This window comes from Fukomys damarensis, unplaced genomic scaffold (genome assembly GCF_012274545.1).
Source record: "Fukomys damarensis isolate Sample0158 unplaced genomic scaffold, DMR_v1.0_HiC HiC_scaffold_23, whole genome shotgun sequence".
Lineage (NCBI taxonomy): Eukaryota > Metazoa > Chordata > Mammalia > Rodentia > Bathyergidae > Fukomys > Fukomys damarensis.
Genome location: NW_022900935.1, coordinates 40,698,401 through 40,716,988, shown reverse-complemented (window position 1 = coordinate 40,716,988; position 18,588 = coordinate 40,698,401). Strand labels below are relative to the sequence as shown.

Below are 18,588 nucleotides of genomic sequence, written 5' to 3'. Positions count from 1 at the left end.
GGGGGGGGGGGGGGGGGGGGTTAACCGGAGATTGAACTCAGGTCCCTGCACTTGCGAGGCACCACTGAGCTAAATCCCCGGCCCCAAGCTACCTCACTTTTAATCCACAGTAATGGCTTCAAGTATGAGAACATACATAAATGTGAACCCAGAGGCTTTATTCTTGACTCACAAAAGCAATAGATTACAATTCTCAGAACAGTTTTATAGGAGAGTGTTCCTCAGAATCTAATGCTTTATTCTCCCATTCTTTCAGCAATGTACATATCCTTAACCTAAGGAAAAATGAGCAAGAAACTGTTTTTCTCCATTATACTTTATCTGCCCAAGTGTTAGAATCAGTTTCGTTATCTTACTCAGCCAGTACTGTTTCTTTCTGCACTCCCCATCCCATATCAGTCTCCTCTGACTCACTGACATATTACACCATCACTCCAAAATCTGGGCAGAATCTCTGGCAGATAAACTCATGTCATAAGGGGGAAAACTACATGTCTATCTACTCTCAGAGGACTTCTCCAGTCCTGTGCAACTGCTGGGTGGATATGCAGGAGTCTACACATTTTCCTCCATAATAAAAAACAAAGCCCCAGTTTCTGCAAAGATGGTAAGTTACCTTGTATTTATAACACAAGACGACTGGCAGAGCTCTGCTTTTTTTTCCTCTCCCCTCCCCAATACAACTACAGCTTTTAGAAGCACATGGCTCCGATGGCTTACTTCTCAGGAATGACTAAAAGGTCTCAAAGCAGCCCCCCTCCCAGCTCTTCACTAGTTTGACTTGCTGCTTCAGTTCTTTATCGCAAGCTACATACACAGAGAGGTAAAGGGAAGAACTCACGACTCTGAGTAGGGATGCGTTGTAAATTTCCTCTCTAAAGTCTGAACGGTAAATGTTATTTCTGTAATGTAACATTCTGGTACTGGCTTTAACACAATGATGGGGGGTGGTTTGTACTGAGAGCGATGCATAGGAAGGAGCTGTAATCACAGGGCCTCCCCCAACCATGGCAATTACACGGCACAGAAGCCCTCCTCACACAGACCTGATACAAAGTGGACAGAGACACATAAACTTGCTCAGTGATGCTCAGTCTGACTTTCTGGTTATTATTTTGTAACAAGAAGAAAATAAAACAAAATTAGCTTGAGTGTATGTATGACTTGCATTTCCTTGGAGCATCTGCCTCCCTCTACCCTGGAAGTTCCAGGTACCGATGACCTCTGAGAGAAAAGGTCAGCCACCTACCACAAGGGGCTAGATGGGAGAAACTTCTTCCCAAAGAACGCCTGAATCTGAGAAAACAAGCAAAAGTAAGGTGGTGGGCTATGACAAATTCTCCCCAGGGAATTTTAGCTTGAATGAAAAAAACTCCACGAAATTTTCTCAGAAAGACTTTGACGGCAGGAAGGAGGAGTTCAGGAACAGGTACACAAACCCACAGCATTGGAGAAAAGAAAGGGGAGAAGGGGGCGGTGATCTTAGCTTCTCAAGCTTAAGAATCAGAACTGTGTTCTCCAAAGTAAAAACGAGTCTATGAAATGCAACAACTGTGTTTGAATGGGTCCCTGGGAGAAGAGCAAGCACTCAGCCAGGATGAAAGCAAAAGAAGAATCACAACACTTAAGCACCTGGCTGGTGAAAAACCTTACCAATTTAGAAGTGAGAGAAACCTTTTATTGTTCACATCCAGATCAGATTAGGAACTACAAACTGAGAACCCTATAAAACTCAAGAAAAAGAGGCAAATACATACCAAAAAAAAAAAAAAGAAAGAAAGAGGGAGAAGTGCTCCCCACTAAGATGGGTCCAAATGCACAACCCCCTCCCCCGAAATCACCAGGTGTCCTATGCAAATGCTAAGTACAGGTCCAAACTTCCAAAGGTTCAGCCACACAGGTGAAAGGCAGAGAAGCAAGCATGTAAAACAAAGGAAAAAATAAACATTTAGAAATTTTTCATAAAACACTCATAAACACCAAGAGACAGAATTGGTACAAATGGAAAGGTTCCTAGAAAGAAATTCCCAGTCTTTTCAAACAACTGTCCAGGGCTGGGGATTTAGCTCAGTGGTGCTGCCTGCCTCACATGTACAAGGTCCTGAGTTCAATCCCCAGTACCAAAAAAAAAAAAAAGATCCACTGCCCAGCTGGCATGTAACTCAGTGGCAGGCCTGGGTTCAATTCCTGCAAAACAAACAAAAGCAAAAACACATTTCTCTTTTTCCAATGTACAAATAAACTAACAAAAATCATCCCAAAAAAAGAAAAACAATTGGGTGGGGGCAGCCATGGATGACTGTCTAGAACAGTTTTCACAGTGGTACAAACACTTGCAGAACAAACCAGACAGGAGTTTTATATATTAAAAAAATTACAAGGATCTCATAGATAGCTATTCATACTAAATTATTTAAAATAATCGGGGAGTCTTTCTCTTAATAATTCTGCCAGATGCTTTGAATCTAAAGTTTTGGGAGCCACAGCTTATCCTTTTCTTTTCTTCTTCTTCTTCTTTTTTTTTTTTTTTTTTTTTTTTTGGTACCGGGGATGGAACTCAGGACCTTGTACTTGCAAGGCAGGCAGCGGAACCACTGAGCTAAATCCCCAGCCCCTCATCTATTCATTTTAAAAGGTAGGATAGGGTTCTTCACTTTAACTAAGCTCTAATTTCTATAGTAAATATTTAATTTCAGAATATCTAACACTGTGGCAAAAGAGCAAATATTTACGTAATCATTCTCTATATGTTATTCTACTTCCCTTGTAAATAATGTTAGATGAAATCTCAAATCAATGCCTACATTTAGCCACAGATTAAAATGTTATTAAAAATAAAATTTGAGACTGGATAACACTGAAGTCTATCACAGATCTTCTTTATACCTAGAAAATAAAAATGTAATTTATCTATAATACTATATACCAACACAGAAAGAAACTAACCTAAAGTACTCACTCACATAATCATATTTTCTCTTTGCCTATTGGGTGGGGGGTGTCACTGAGCACAGGAAGCACAAAGCCACATCCTTGGCCCTTTTAATTTTGAGACAAGGTCATGCTAAATCATCCAGGCTAGCCTCCATTTTCAGTCCTGCACAGAGGTGTGCCACCACACCCAGCCCCTTTCTTTCTTTTCTCTCTTCTTTGTAGTACTGGAGGCTGAACCCAGGGAGTCACACATGCTCAGCAAGTGCTCTACCACTAAGCCACATTCCCAGACCTTAAAGGATTTTCACAGATCACAGAATTAAATACAGTCATTTGTGAGAACACTAAGGACATCAGGGAGAAGTAGGACAGAAAGAGAAGGAGAAACTACTCTATTCTTTTTCAAACCCTAACATTCATATTTAGAGATTTCAGTAGGTATACTAACTCAATCTGATTTTAGCATTCAGAAATAAGCACTTAAGTGCAATAAACTCCACACCACAAATAGGTTTGTACACCACCTCTCTGTTCGCGTAACCTCACAAAGCCCAGCCTTAACAAGTTGGGCTCCCCATACTTCCCAGGTACCCTAGCCTCAATCAAGTTTTCCAACCAAGTCTTTATGAGAAATGACAAGATATTTTTTTCCCATGCCCTAATCTAATCCAAAGAGAGATCAAGAACCTGAGTCCCAGGTGAGATAACTGGTTCAGTGCTCTTGTTTGGGAGAAAAATGGTACCAATCACAACCAGGACTCTATTATTTACTAATTCTGCCTCACTGTCTTCACCTATATTCAAAAGTGAAGAAAAAAAAAAAGAAGAAGAAGAAGCTGGGTGTGATGGCACACACCTGTAATCCCAGAACCTGGCAGACTGAAACAAGAGAAAGTGCCATAAATTCGAGGCCAGCCTGGGCTACAGAGTGAGTTCAGGCCAGCTTGAATTACAGAACCAGGCCCTGTCTCAAAAATAAAGATGGCTGGGGCAAAATTCCATTAGTGCGATCACCAAACCTCAACCCAGTAACTTCGTCAAACAAATACAAAGGAAACGAGTCCGCAGTATTTTGGTGCAGAGCACAGAATTCCACTGCCAGGTAGGGCTAGGCGGGGTTATTGGAAACTGCGCATCCAGCCACTGCCAGGCACTCGCCAGTCTCCTCCCCATTCATCCATTCCCTTCTGCTGCTGCTCTGCTCCTTCCTAGAACTAATGATTCTGTTTAGAAACCAAAAACATTTAAATTGTTAGACCCTGCTGAAGACAGAAAAAAGAGAAAATCACTCTTTCATCAAACTCTTCTAAGACACAGAAAAACTACAAAATGTCTGCTACAGTCTCCCAGGGGAAAACCATTCCCAGAATCACAGTGCTGGTTTTGACAGGATACCTACATGCCAATTCCTCCCTTTCTCCTCTTCTACCAAATGTCAACAAACTTTTTCACTAATCAACCACGCCATCTTGGCATGGTCTGGTCACTATGATTTCCTCTACAACACCACCACCACACTAAATTAAAAACTAAATTGGTTGGGAGTGGTGGTGGCACACACCTATAATCCCAGCACTCAGGAGGCTGAGGCAGGAGGGTTGCCGCAAGTTCAAGGTCAACCTTGGCTACGTAGTGAGATCAGAACCAGCCAGAACTACACAGTAAGACCCTGGCACACAAGTAAGCCAAACAGAATCACTCTGTTGATTTCCTGGTTCTAAAAGAAAGAAGAGAAAATGTTATTACAAACTGCTATGATCTCTGTTATCTATGGAAATCTAGTACTAAATTAAATGTAATTTTCCCATCCAACAGGTCTGTTTACAATGCCCAGATATTGGCCTATAAACTATTAATATACATTAATTTACAAAGACAAGATTCTTTGGGTTTTACGGGCAAGTAAAGCAAAAGAAATTTTATAATCTATTGGTAGATAGTAATTAGACACCCACTTTGAAGAAAGTTCCATAAATCCTTCTGAGGCTATGGGGCCTGATAAGCATTTCTGGAGGCAATATTCAGAAACCCTACATATAAAATTTGGATTTTAACAGGGTTAATCTAATGCTCCCAACTGCGTAAAACTGTTTCCAATGTTCAAAAATGTGACCACTTTGGAGGTGCCATATGAGACTAATTTAAATAATCTAAGATCATTCCAGCCACCCTGGCTTTCTTGTTGATACAACCTACACACAAAGGAAAAGAACCCTGCATAAAGTCTGCTAGCTGAAGTTGAAAAATAAAACCACAGAGCCGGGGATTTAGCTCAGTGGTTCCGCTGCCTACCTGGCAAGCGCAAGGTCCCAAGTTTGATCAATGGTACCAAAAGAAAAAAGAAAAGCAAAACCTCAGGCTATATAAGGTGCTGGGGAGAACGTCAAAGCTACACTTAGAATGCTATGTTTTAGATGCTTTATATTAGATGCCTGAGTAAAGATATGAAGAAGGTAGCCAAGTAGGTATGAATTCGAAAATCAAATTTTAAATTCTACTCATTTAGGTAATTTTTCAAGCCATGCATTCTAGGGAATGGTGTAAAGATTCAACAAATATTCATCAGGCATCTATTATGTTCCAGTTACTATTCTATATGCTAGAGATAGATCAGTGAACCAAACAGTCAAAAGTCCTTCCCATTCAAGACTACACATCCTAGTGGAGGAATAAGACAATAAGCCATGAAGTACGGAAAAGACTATGAGAAGATAAGTACTCAAGGGGAAAAGAAAACAATGTAAGGGGAACCTAGAGCAAGGACAAAGGTCTAGGTAGGCCTCACTGAAACCTCAAAGTGGGAAAGTAGGTCTTAGTCAGGAAAATATTTCAGGAGGGTGGTTTTCCTGAAGTGACTAGGGCAGGGGAGTTTAAGAGAAAACCTAGAGACCCGAGTACAGAAAATTCGTGTTGAGAAGATTTGCTGCAAAGGCAGCAGTGAGATGGGCAATGGCTAGCAGGGGGAGGGACACCACAACTATGAGAGAAGACAGGGGCACCTGGAAAATCTGTCTGTGTATAAGAAGCCAAGAAGATAGAGTATGCTGCAAGGTAAGGAAATGCCTGTGGTGAGAGCTGAGGAAGTTCTCTCTGGCCTGCTCTGGTTTTTTTCCCCTTAAACAGGAGGCCTAGCAAGACAAAGGAAGTAAAAACACAAAGTATCACCAAGGAAAATCACTTACACAGCAGCCTTACAGCCATCCCTGAATTTTATGAACCAACTAGAAATCAACACAGAAACTCACCTAATATGAGATATAAAGGCTGACTCTTTCTTGTACCAAGTGTCTCCAGTATTTGGAGTACAACAAATGTAAACACAATGCTAAGGGGAAGTTTCTCCAGATAATGTGCTAAGCAAGACTGCACCCCATTTCACCAACATTCATAATTGAGTTATCTTACCTTGAAGGGAGTCCCCCAGGATTTAATAACCTGGAGCTGTAGCTGACTCACCTCTGTCAGACCACTATGAACAAAAGCTGGTTGGTTTTAAAGGTTTTAGGCCAAATATTTGCTGCAACAGTGAAGGGTTAGTTTAGCTGTAGTCTTAGTCACAGAATTTATGCATAAAGGTTATTTGGGAGCATTCAGTTAATCACCAAGAACTGCTATATAGAAATTTATTCCTAATTGTATTATGGTGGCCTCATTAAGTCTGTAAATGTATTTAAAAAACCACTGATATGTACACTTTTTAGGTGGATGAATTATGTGGTATGGGTATTTCATCTCAAAAAGCTTTGGGGGGGGCACCAGGGATCAAACTCGGGTCCTTGTGCTTGCAAGGCAGGTGGCAGAACCACTGAGCTAAATCCCTGGCCCTCAAAAAGCTTTTTAAGTAAAGTTTTAATCTCAAACAAATAACTTATATCATGAAATAAAATCTTTTTTTAGTTTCTGTTAAGATTTCAATGGGGCCATACCTACCATGTAAGCTTAAGGTCCTGAGTTCAATCCCTGGTATAAAAAAAAATTTTTTTTTGTTTCAATGGGAAATGGAAAACATAAAGTATATTATGCTCTAATGACTTATAAATGTGGTCGAGATCCAGAATTCTTTCAGAATGAAAGACAAAAGTTTTGCATTTGGATTTTAGGTTGGTTTTTTTGTGTTTTTGGTTTTTGTTTTTCCTCTCTTTGCTTAAAATGTCTACCTTTTTTTTTGCGGGGGGAACTACTGAGGATCTCAGCTTACCCTCTCCCCTGGTTCTATTGAAAAAGTCTCACCAAGTTGCCTAGGATGAGCTCGAACTTGCAATCCTCAGCCTCCCAAAGTGCTGGGATGGAAGGTGTTCGCCACCGCACCAGGCCAGTTTTTACCTTCTAACATTGCAACTACATATATTTAAAGAAATGATCTTCAAATCACCTCAACTAAAATAAATGACAATCTCCTTATGGTAAACAGTTACAAATAACTCCTACATCCTACCCTAGATATTCATTAGCAAGACTAAATAGCAAATCAATATCTTAATCAAAATAAAAGGATAAAAATGTCTTGGGCACTAAATATCACATTTCTTCAAATTAAGGTACTTTGAAGAAATTTTACACTTTGTATCTAACCAGCAGGCCAAAAAATTTACATTCCAATTTTTCTTCCTGAAATAGTAAACATAAATTCAACTATTTTGCCCCTGATATTTGAATTTCCAAGCTGGAACAGAAGTGAGAGACTTCATCCATCCATCTTGAAAATACAACTACAAAGAATAAAAAATTAAAGTTATGTTCTTCTAAACAAAGATTAGAAGACTGACAATATGAAGGTGTCCACTCAGGGAACAGTGGATACAGAAGGCAGAAAACATAACTACTAGAGTCTAGCCACTTCCAAAATGGAAACTGATCATGGGCAGCTGAATTCACATCACTACATCTAGCTCTCATTTTTACTCAAGAGTCAGCATCTGCTCTGTCTCCTGCAAAAGGGAGCTGAGCGGCTATCCACGAGGTGTAAAGCCCCTGCAGAGTGAAATGTGATCTCACCTTACTCTGCACGTACAAAATGTACTTTCTGCACTAAAGTATTCGAGACACTGTGACAGAATGCCATGTTGGTGGCTGGGAAGCCCAAGGCCAAGGCGCTGGCCAACTGGCCAACTCCATTTCCCAATGAGAGCCTCCCTGCCTGGTTTACAGATGCTCACTCACTCTCTGGTTGTGTCCTCTCACTCTGCCTCTCTTCCTCTCCTTAATGCTAATCTCTTCATCTGGGCCACACCTCCGAATATGTACCATGAACACATACACTTTAGGGGAACACAATTCAATTCACAGCACTCCCACACAGTTTCTTTACTGACTGCCTTCCGCCAGAAGTTGAACCTTCCTGTCTATATTATATTGAGAGAGGGAGAGACTGGCTTATTTTTAAAAGGGCTCAAGGCAGCTAGCTTACTGTGAGTCGTACAATAAAAAATAAAATTTAAAATAGGTAAGGGTACAGGAACAACAAGGTTTCCTCAACATTCATCTGTGCCAGGTACAACCCCTCAAAGCATTCCACTATACCCTTGCAGCAACCCCAAGAGGCAAGAATGATTTCCAGAAGACCCTGAGCACACATGGGTTTCCTCAGGTCACGCAGGCTACAAAGCCTCTCCTCTTTACCATACACACTTTTCTTTTCCTTGGGACACAGGAAAATTATAAAGTGAAGGTGAAACCATGAATGAAATGGTACCTAAAATGTGTGTATTCACATTCACTTTATACTTTGTGTTGAAGGTGGCCAAAATTCTGCAAGCTAGTAGTTCAAAGGAACAGAAGAAATGTGATCAGTTCCAGGATTATAGATCCTTAAGTTAAAACAAACCACATGCTCAATAGTTGAGTTTCTTCCGGCACCAAAAGCTGAGACAGTTTCCCCTCTGAGCCTTAGGAAGAGAGCAGGCCAGTGGTGCACAGAGCTTCTCTGCAAAGCATCAGTACACACAAGCGCATTCCCCCAAACCTCTGCAGAAGACAGCAGCCACAGATCTACACAGTCCAAGCTGCCCAATGTCAGAACTGCAGTGCCTCCCTGGTAGCTCAAACACAGGCTCACTGAACAGCGGTCCCTAGGGGCAGCGCCACAGAGGGCTGCAGGGGGTCCAAAAGCTACCCACAACTGTTTACTGTGCCTACGTGTGCGATGGTTATAAATTTGTTCTGGGGGGCAGATCTTAGCTTACAACCATACTCCAAGGAGTTCCTGATAAAAATAAAGTCAAGAATCCCTGACAGGAATTAATAATTAACTGCATAACCATCGGGAGAGACTATCCAAATTATCTCCATAACTACAGCTTTGGATGCTAACAGAGCACAGTAAGTCAATATTATTCTGATGAGTAACTACTAGCCCTGGATAAATGAGTCAAAGCCAGGTATGGGGGTGTATATTTGTAATCCCAGCACTTGGGAGGCTGAAGCAGGAGATTTTCAGCACAAGTTCAGGGCCAGCCTGGGCAACAAAGTGAGTTCAAGGCCAGCCTGAAAATACACAGTGAAATACTATCTTAAGAAAATAAAAAGTAAAAAAATAATAAGAGTCAAAACATTTTAGGGCCAGGGATTTATTTAGCTCAGTGGAGCTGCACCTACCTCACAAGTGCAAGGTCCTGAGCTCCATCTCCGGTAATGGGAGGTGGGGGACCATTTAAATTTGCAGTCAGGACAAAGTTCTAATCTCTTCTTAGACCTACACAATAGCTGCTGCCATTACAATTAGACAATTAAAAACTCCACAAATAAGATCAAGTGTTTATTTCTGAATCCTTTGATAAATGATACTCAAAAAATATAATAGTTCTTTATATCTATGTATAGCTAACAAATAAAGACCTTAATAGAACAGGTCTATCTCTAAAATTTCAAAGTATGTATGTATATGTGTGTACACACACACACACACACACACATGCCTTTTTTATACTATGAAATTTTTGAAAATGAATATAGGGAAACTGAAAGAAAATCAGACTTACAGGGAATTATTAACAAATTAATAGTAAATTTTACATGAGCTATAACCTAACATCACTGCAACAGAATTATGCTCATTAAAAATATCTATTCAGGGCCAGGGATTTGGCTCAGTGGTTCCACCGTCTGCCTCGCAAGCGCAAGGACCCTAGTTCGATCTCTGGTACAAAAAAAAAATCTAATCAAGGGCTGGGGATTTAGCTCAGTAGTTTCTGCCACCTGCCTCTCAAGCACAAGGTCCCGAGTTCAATCCCCAGCACTAAAAAAAAAAGGGAAATGACAGAACATTAGTGAGTAAAATACTTTTGAATGATAAATCAATAGAATTTTTCCAATCTCACTTCTGAGAGACAACCACATAAAAATAACCTAGTTAACTGCTTCCACTGTTTGTGCAAAGCACAAATTGGCCAAAGAAATCTTGAAGACCATATCAAAGGATATAATTTCAACTATCATTTTATTGAAAAAGGACACAAGTAAAGTCACTACTGATGCTGAAGTTCAAGAACAGCAGAAACCTGATATACCACTACTTCTAATTAGTTCTGTGTTTTTGTTTTATTTTTGTACCAGGGATTGAACTCGGACCTAGCACTGCAAGGCAGGCAGCAGAACCACTGAGTTAAATCCCCAGGCCCCCTAACTGATATCTTTAATTAGTAGATAATCTGGTGAGTCCATAGTAAATACAACTTTGAACACAGCACATACTATCTGGAGGCTTTTGACTTAAGCAACTTTTCAAATGCACAGTACAAGCACTGTTTTGTTCCTCTGAAGTCCAACAGTCACTACATAGAAACTGACTCTTTAAAAAACACAAGTAAAAGAGCTCATGCACATTGTGAAAAAGATTGTTCATCCTAGAACTTACCTCAAATGTTAATGATATAAAAACTTTAATTTTATAAAGATATACAGTACTTACCCATTTTATTCTGACAATTTTTCACATGTAACTTCCAATTAATACTCTAAAATTAAAATGCTTCCTTACTTCCTAACGTAACTTACATCCATTGCCTCATCCTAACCCCGAGCATGAACCAGACTTGTCTGTCCTGTGAGTCACAATTAAACCCTCCAGCAGAAGGCCTCGCTGCTGCCACCCAGCACACTGGCCAGGCACCGCCTTTACCCTGAAGCTCTTCCCGCAGGTGCTCTATTGTATTTATCCCAAAGCTGGTTTTTGGTTTTTGTTTTTGGTGCCAGGGATGGCACCACTGAGCTAAATCCCAGGCCCCTCTACTGTGTTTATTATTCCTGCTCTCCATGCAAACTCCTGGTTTCCTGAGGTACTCACTGGACCTCCTCACCTTTATGAACTGTAAGGAGCAGCTGCGAAGAGTAGGAATTTCTAAATAATTATCCCTTTTCATATCCTCATTTTGAGGGGAGGTTTTCAATTTTTAAATTAAAAATATACATATTATCTGACTTTTCTACAACCTTGGGGATCTTCAATGAAACAAATGCTTAATTATTTTATCAATGGAATTTTCAATGATACAACATAAAGATCCAGAAGTAGCAACTTACCAGACAGATATTTAAGTTGGTCTGCCGGCTTGCTTTGGTTTGGGTGGGGAGGGCAGGTAATGCAAACTAAGCCCAGGGCTTTCACACTGAGCTAAACCACAGGTCCTTTATTCTACTTTTTATTTGGAGAATGGGTCCTTGGCTCCCACAGATAATTTTATAAATAAGGAAACAAAGGTTTATGAGCTGTACCCACAGATGCTCTTTGTAGTACTATTTATACCAACAACAAAAACCCCACAAGCAAAATATTCATCAATAAAAACGACACATAACCCTCCTGCCTCAGCCTCCCAGAGTATTGTGTTATAAGTGTGCACCACCATGCCCAGTCAGAAGACACCTCCAGAAGGCAGACAGTCACAACTCAGAGTCAAGCTCAGAGGATCAGAATCTAGCATTCACCAGCTGCACTCAAATCACTCAAATAAACCCCAGTCTTTCCTCATCTACCTGCAATGAGTAAATAAGTCATGCAACAGCAGAACAATATTAAGGAAATGACATCATTCACACTCCTATCATCCAGCATTTAGCACTATTAATATATGGTGTCTTTTCTCATCTCTTTCCTCAGTCTCTGATGAGGAAATGTGGGGTATTTTACTGGGACCACACTGTATACCAGCTTGGCATCCACAGGTTTTTTCCATATAGCTTTGCTGGAATTTTAATATCATGATTTTTCTTCCAGGGCAGAGGATGGAACTCAAGGCCTGGCCCATGCTAGACAAGAACTCTACCATTATAATGTAAGCCAAGCCGCTGTATCATAATGCTTTTAATGGCTGCATGACATTCCCTTGTATAGATAGATGGGCCATAATTCAAACACTCTCTTTCTCCTACTGGGCGCTTAAACTGACACATCACTATCTTTATTTACTATTTCTTCTGTTCCATGTTGGGTTTTGTTTTTTTCTTTTCTAGGAAAAGTCTCTGCCTCCTTTATTTAACATAGGAGCCAAGAAATCATTAACAGTGATTAATAAATCCTTTCAGGCTGGGTGTGGTGGAAGATGCCTGTAATCCCTGCACTGGGGAGGCTGAGGCTGGAGGACTGCTGCTAGTTCAAGGTCAGTCTAAACTACTTAAGGAGACCTTGTCTCAAAAAACACCCCCCCCCCAAATCCTTCCAGTAGCATGAGAAATTTTTATCATGGAAGAAAAAATTAAAAAATCATTAGCACACGCAGAAGTTACCTTCGAAAGTTTTACAAATCATCATCTCTTTATTCTGTTTTCTTCTGTTGTAATGAGTGCTATGAGGACAGAGAATATCTTTCTTGCATTGCCAGCATCAAATAATGGTACCTAGCACACAGTGCTCACTTCGTACACTAAGTCGTTACCGTTAAGTGCCAGGTGTGGGCCTAAGCATCTCTGTATACTGCTATGCTCTGACTGTGACACCCCAATGCTCATGGATTAGAAACAATCACCACCCCAACAGTACTGAGGAGTGGAGTCTAATAAAAGTTAATGAAGCTGTGCATGAGGAGATTGTGTATCTCCAAGGCAGGGTTTGGTGCACTTGAGTGGCCCCTTGTGGTCTCTCACGCTCCTGCCCTTCTCCTTCCAGTATGGGATAACAAAGTAAAAAGGCCCTTACACATCACACAGCACATGCTGTTGGACTGCTCAACCTCTAGAACTGAGCCAAGAAAATTTCTACTGTTATGAATTATCCAGTGTGCAGTATTCTGTAATAGCAACAGAAAATGGACTAAGACTTAACAAACCGCTCTAGACCTTTTCAACATTTTCCCATATTAAGGCAATACTCACATAGGCTAAGCAACATCCCAGGTCCAACAGTAACTAGTAAAATCTGGGAAGAGAAGTCACACACCAATACTGACCAGCATGCTAACCTGAATAAATGATTAACCAACAGAGCTGCCAGTGGCAGTTACTAAAAACTCAACTAGCTCAGTGGTTGAGCACTTAACTAGCATGCTTCAAGCCCTGGCTTTAATACCAGTAGCACCCCAAAAACTTTTATTTTAGTAAATTTAAGCTTAACTTTCCTGCTCATTAATTGCCAATTGTTATCTAGTTTTGATACAAATAAATAAGTAGATCATATGAGGGGTTAATTAAATTTTAGAGGGCAAGTCTAAGTCCCTACTCATTAAAATTTGAAATCAAAAGAAACAAGTCTCAACAATGAAAAAGTACTTACAAATGAGCTCTTAAAGTAATCCACTTGGGTAGGATGTAGGATAACTTCTTTCAATTCCTTCTATTTTCACTTTAATTCAGCAATGTTTTGGTATCAATCTAAATCTTTTAATAGCCTTTAGTGAAAATATTTTCTAGACAAGTTTTACTGAAATTAAGACATTTCTAGAGAATGCTGTATTCCATTTCCTCATTCCAAGTTAAGGATCCATTTCTCTAATGAGTTAAAAAATAATTTCTTCATCTGAGTCACTCACTGTCCACCCACCACACTCCAGTACCCAACAGCTTTATAAAGATACCACTAAAGATGACTAAAAAGACAACACATGAGCCTCACAAAGAGCAGGTGTCAATCTATTTTGTTTTTCTTACTTTTGCTCCTTCTAAAATATGGTACTGCACCATCTTAGACTCCCCTGATGGTGACAACAGCCCTAGACAGCTGTATCACCCTCAAGAGAAAGCAGACAGCATAGAGATCTGTCCACTGAAAAAGGAGGTCATTCGTGTCACAATCTGCTTTATGGCCTGCAATGTCTTACTCTGTTAGAGACCCAGACTCAAAGATCCGAATCTACCAAACTAGAAAATTAGCATTTTCTAATAACTGGGAGCCGATGATGAATTTTAAAATTTAAATCTGGATACAATACCTGCCCCTGAATAGATTTCTAAACCCTTCTATTGTTCATCCATTCCATGGCCAAATTATGAGTCAATGTCTTTCTCGGTCCCTTCCATACAGTGTAAAAAGTGGGAAAGACAAGGGGTAGGGGTGTTCTAGCCATGTTATCGCCATTTATGCTAACATTTGAGTTTTACAAACTCACCCTAGACTAAGACACAAAGAACTCCTCATCCCCTTTAAAAGAAAATACTGGCTTCCTATTTATAACATGGATGGTTCCGTTGGCTTCTTGAAATACACAACGGCAAGCAAAACCCTGTGACCTTAGAAAAGCATTTAAATGTAGTACCTATTAATGAGTTACATGGTTCCTCAACTTCCACAAACTTAAAATAAATCTCTCACAAGTAAACTATTATTACATGAGTAACAAAAGCTTGTCTTGTACTATTACCATTTGCTTAAAAGCAAGCACGGTGGCAATGGGAGAGGGATTAAGAAACATAGCCAGCCAAATCCATAAAACCTCCGGTGTAAGATAAAACCACCCTGCAGAAGCAGCCAATGCAGTCTGACCTAACAGCTGTACACAGTTGCACTAATTAAAATGTAAGTCTCGTCTGCAGAGCACACAGGCAATTCCACGTTACGGACACACTAACACCCTCGCATCCACCCACTCCTAGCCCACAATGTAAAAAAAAAATAAATCAGCACACAGCTGAATGCCTGTAGATACACGTGGCACACACATACATTCAGATATTTCAGAAATAATCACAACCGTATAGGTTAGAACATGCCCTATAGGCTATAAAAACACACAAAGAAGTGGTACTGCTACATTACACCAATTCATAATTTCATAATTCATAATTTCAAAACCACAAAATAACACAAAAATCTAAAAGGCCTTTTATCTGGCAACCTTAGAGTGAATGAATGTAGGTTATTGAACAATTCTGGTGGATGCATCACTTCTAAAGGCCACAGGGAGAGAAAGTGTAATCTTAATCAATTCTATCATGCAATGAGATCAAGTAACATCTCAAGAGCAGCCTGCCAAGCGCCCAGGCCTGCCAGAGCACAAGGAGCGCTCAAGGACTCTGGACTGACAACCACCCTTCACTGGTCCCAGAGATCTTCATAAAACAGTATAAGCACTACTATAGCGCATAGTAGGGAAAAAACAAATCCAAGTTCCTAACTAATGCCACATGCTATTTTGAAGTTGCTGTTAAGCATCTAAAAATCTACCCTGTTATTTTATTAGGCAATGTAAATATTCAGAAAGGTTACTGCCTGTTAGGACCCAAATCCACACATGCTTAAAAATAAAATATAGTTGGTTATGCTTCTGGAAATAACTGTCCACAAAACAAGGAGCTGATGTAGGATATTGCTCCCGTGTGTGCGGTTTCAATTCATGCCTCCTTTCTTTAAATTTGGAGTGACCAGGGGAGGAAAAAAAGGAAAAGAGGCAGAACTCAATATAGTACTCTTGGCACACAATTCAACATTTACTCAAACGTCTCAATCTTAAAGCACTCAGGCCTGCAATTTCAAAGGAAAAATGTATCTCTCCGTTGACCCCATGCCCACTCACATACCACTTTTCAGATTTTCCATATGGCTGGGAGGTGGCCTCCTGCCAACAATGCCCCACAGAGTGCAGGGGTGTTAGCATGCCAGGGAAGCTTAGAGGCTGAGTAAGACAAAGTAACCTGTTGGCAGTTTTTCTCAGCAAACAAAAGTGGTCAAGCAGGTCTGCCAGGGCTTCAGAGAACAGAAGAATAAATGAGAGGTGGGGGGCAGGGAAGCCACCGCCTCACACCAAAAAGCAATTTAAAATTGAAACTTGAAGCAATCTTCAAGATTTGTATTTCTCCCCCAAAAATATTTTGGTCCAGAAAGCAAAGTATATTTGGCACTTGAGTATCCTGACATTATAGACAAGCCCATCAAATTCATTTTATTTTTAAACTTAAATTAACTTCACAGTAAGCAGTTAAATTGAAAAGCAAATAACTACTTTTCTATTATACATGGCTCATCTTCAAACAGGTTTTCCTTTCACAAGAATACAAAAGGTACAGACATATAGACGGATCACATATACACACACACACTCGATTTTAACGCTTTCTCTGGCCCTTATTTTTAAAGACTTTTCCAATCGGTTTATGTAACTCGAATTTCCAGAGTTTAGGGCAACTAAAAACGAGGAGTGCCAACAGAAATGTAATGGGACACAACGAATGCTCACTCCCTGTTCCTGGAAAGCCATCATCCTTCCCAACACTGGAGTGCATCTTTCTAGGGTCAGGAGGAACCCTCCAAAGACTCGCCTCCCGGTACTCCTGCACCCTCACTTTTCCAACTTCCTGGCTCAAGACCCGCGTCCCCCTAGCAGCACAAGGGCCCTGGCCACTTGCCTGTGCTCCCAGGCAACAGGAACAGAGCCTCGGGCCAGGTCCACCGCAGCCTCCTCCTTTTCCTCCTTTTCCTCCTTCTCCTCCTCCTCCTCCTCCTCAGGCGTAGGGCCCCAGCAACTCCCACCCGCAGAGACCTGGGGCTGGGGCGGGGCTCTGGCTAGAAAGGCACTTGCCAAACAAAAGGAGGCCCCGAAGGGCGGCCTCAGGACAGGTCGGCTAGGAGGCAATGGCTGGAGGGCCCGCCCGCAGCTGGGTTGCAAGGCTGCCCAGCCAGCGGCCAGCCACTGCGGCCAGCAGCGGAGGGGCTCAGTTTAAGCTCCTTCAGCCCGGGCTGCCGGTCAAACACTGCCACATGCCTGTGACCTAGACGCCAGGAGAGAAAGAGCAGCCTCCCAGAGACGGCAGCCAGCAAAACCTGGGCTGGACCGCGCACCCCTGTCGGCCACCAGGCACGCAGGGTGACACTTCTCACTCTCCCTCTCCCCCGCCTCCTTTCTCTCCTTTCTCTCTGCTGCAATTTTATCTCCTTGCTTGGCCAGCCTCTGTGCCCTGAGTCTCCCTCCTTTACTCAGAGCCGGATCTGGGAGGCTGCGTGACTGATGGCAGCTCTTAATAGCATGGTCAGCTAGAAAATGCATCTGCAAGCAAGATATTACAGAGACAGCGCATCCCTGGGTGATCAGCAGTTCACACGTCCTAGAACTGCTGCTGCTTCTGCCAGGAATAATAATGCCCACCACCTCTGCATCTAACAAACGCAGGGGAACAAATCAACAACCACCAGCAAGCCAAACATTTGGTTCAAAGATGCACAGGAAAAATCAGCATTGTTTGGTGTGAAAGGATGTTTCTGACCCCAATTTTCCTTAGTTTAAGAAGTGTAAGTCATTTGTTTAAAAATCTCTCCAGTCAAGTCAGGGTCAGTCTGGGTTTTGGGGCCAGAGATTTAGCACTGTGGCACCGCGCCTGCCTTCTAAACACAGGTCCTGAGTTCAATCCCTGCTACAAAAGAAAAAACAAAACAACAACAAAAAAAACCTCTCCAAATGCTTTTCCACAAGAAAATATCCATCTGCTAGACAAGACACAGTTTAAATTGGGCCTGATTGAGATTCATCTAATAAGGAAGCAAAATAAACGTGCAGTCCTTACCATGTGGCTTTAAATAAACATACAACTCACCAGCTACTCGGTTCCAGACTCCCTCATTAATCCAATTTGTATGTGCATCTAAAAAGAATTACCAACTGTTAATTCCAAATTAGTTTTTCCCCACCCTTAACGAAGTCTGGTACAAATATATCAACCTGATAAATTTTATTAAAAAGTAAACTAATTTATGTCACATATTCCCTAGTATTAATATCAAGATCGTTGTTAACCACAACATTCTATAGGATTTCTTAAAAGGAATTCCTACAGAACGTCAACTCAAAGCATTAACTTATTTAGTATCAGCCCAAATTTTAAATGATCTCTTGGTATCTTCACTATTATACCTTTCACCTTCCAACCAAGTTTCATGGAACTCTCAAACAGCTTCATAAATGTCCTTAAACTTCCAAGTTCTCCTCAAATCAACAAATTACTGGGTACACTGTTTACCAACAGGTAGACAAAGTGATGGTGGGGGTGGGAGGTGGCATACACCTGTAAACCCAGCACTTTGGAGGCTGAAGCAGGAGGGTTACCAAGACTTCAAGGCCAGCCTGAGCCACACAGTGAATTGAAGGCCAGTCTGAACTACAAAGAAAGGTCCTATGTCAAAAAGTAAGGTGGGAATTGAGCTCAGTGGTTCCCAAGCCCATTTTGCTCAAGGTCCCAAATTTGATCCCCAGTACAAAAAGGAAGGAAGGAAGGAAGGGAGGGAGGGGAAGAGAGGAGAGG

At 41.2% G+C, this 18,588-nt stretch overlaps 1 protein-coding gene across 1 annotated transcript in view; it reads right to left on the bottom strand.

The window, feature by feature from the left end:
* Rere (arginine-glutamic acid dipeptide repeats) overlaps positions 1–17,900 on the bottom strand; it is a 268,548-nt gene extending 250,648 nt beyond the window's left edge. The window contains exon 1 of the mRNA XM_019206904.1: positions 17,884–17,900. The gene's annotated coding sequence lies outside the window, so the exon portion shown is untranslated. The remainder of the gene's footprint in view (positions 1–17,883) is intronic.
* Between the last annotated feature and the right edge of the window lie 688 nt (positions 17,901–18,588).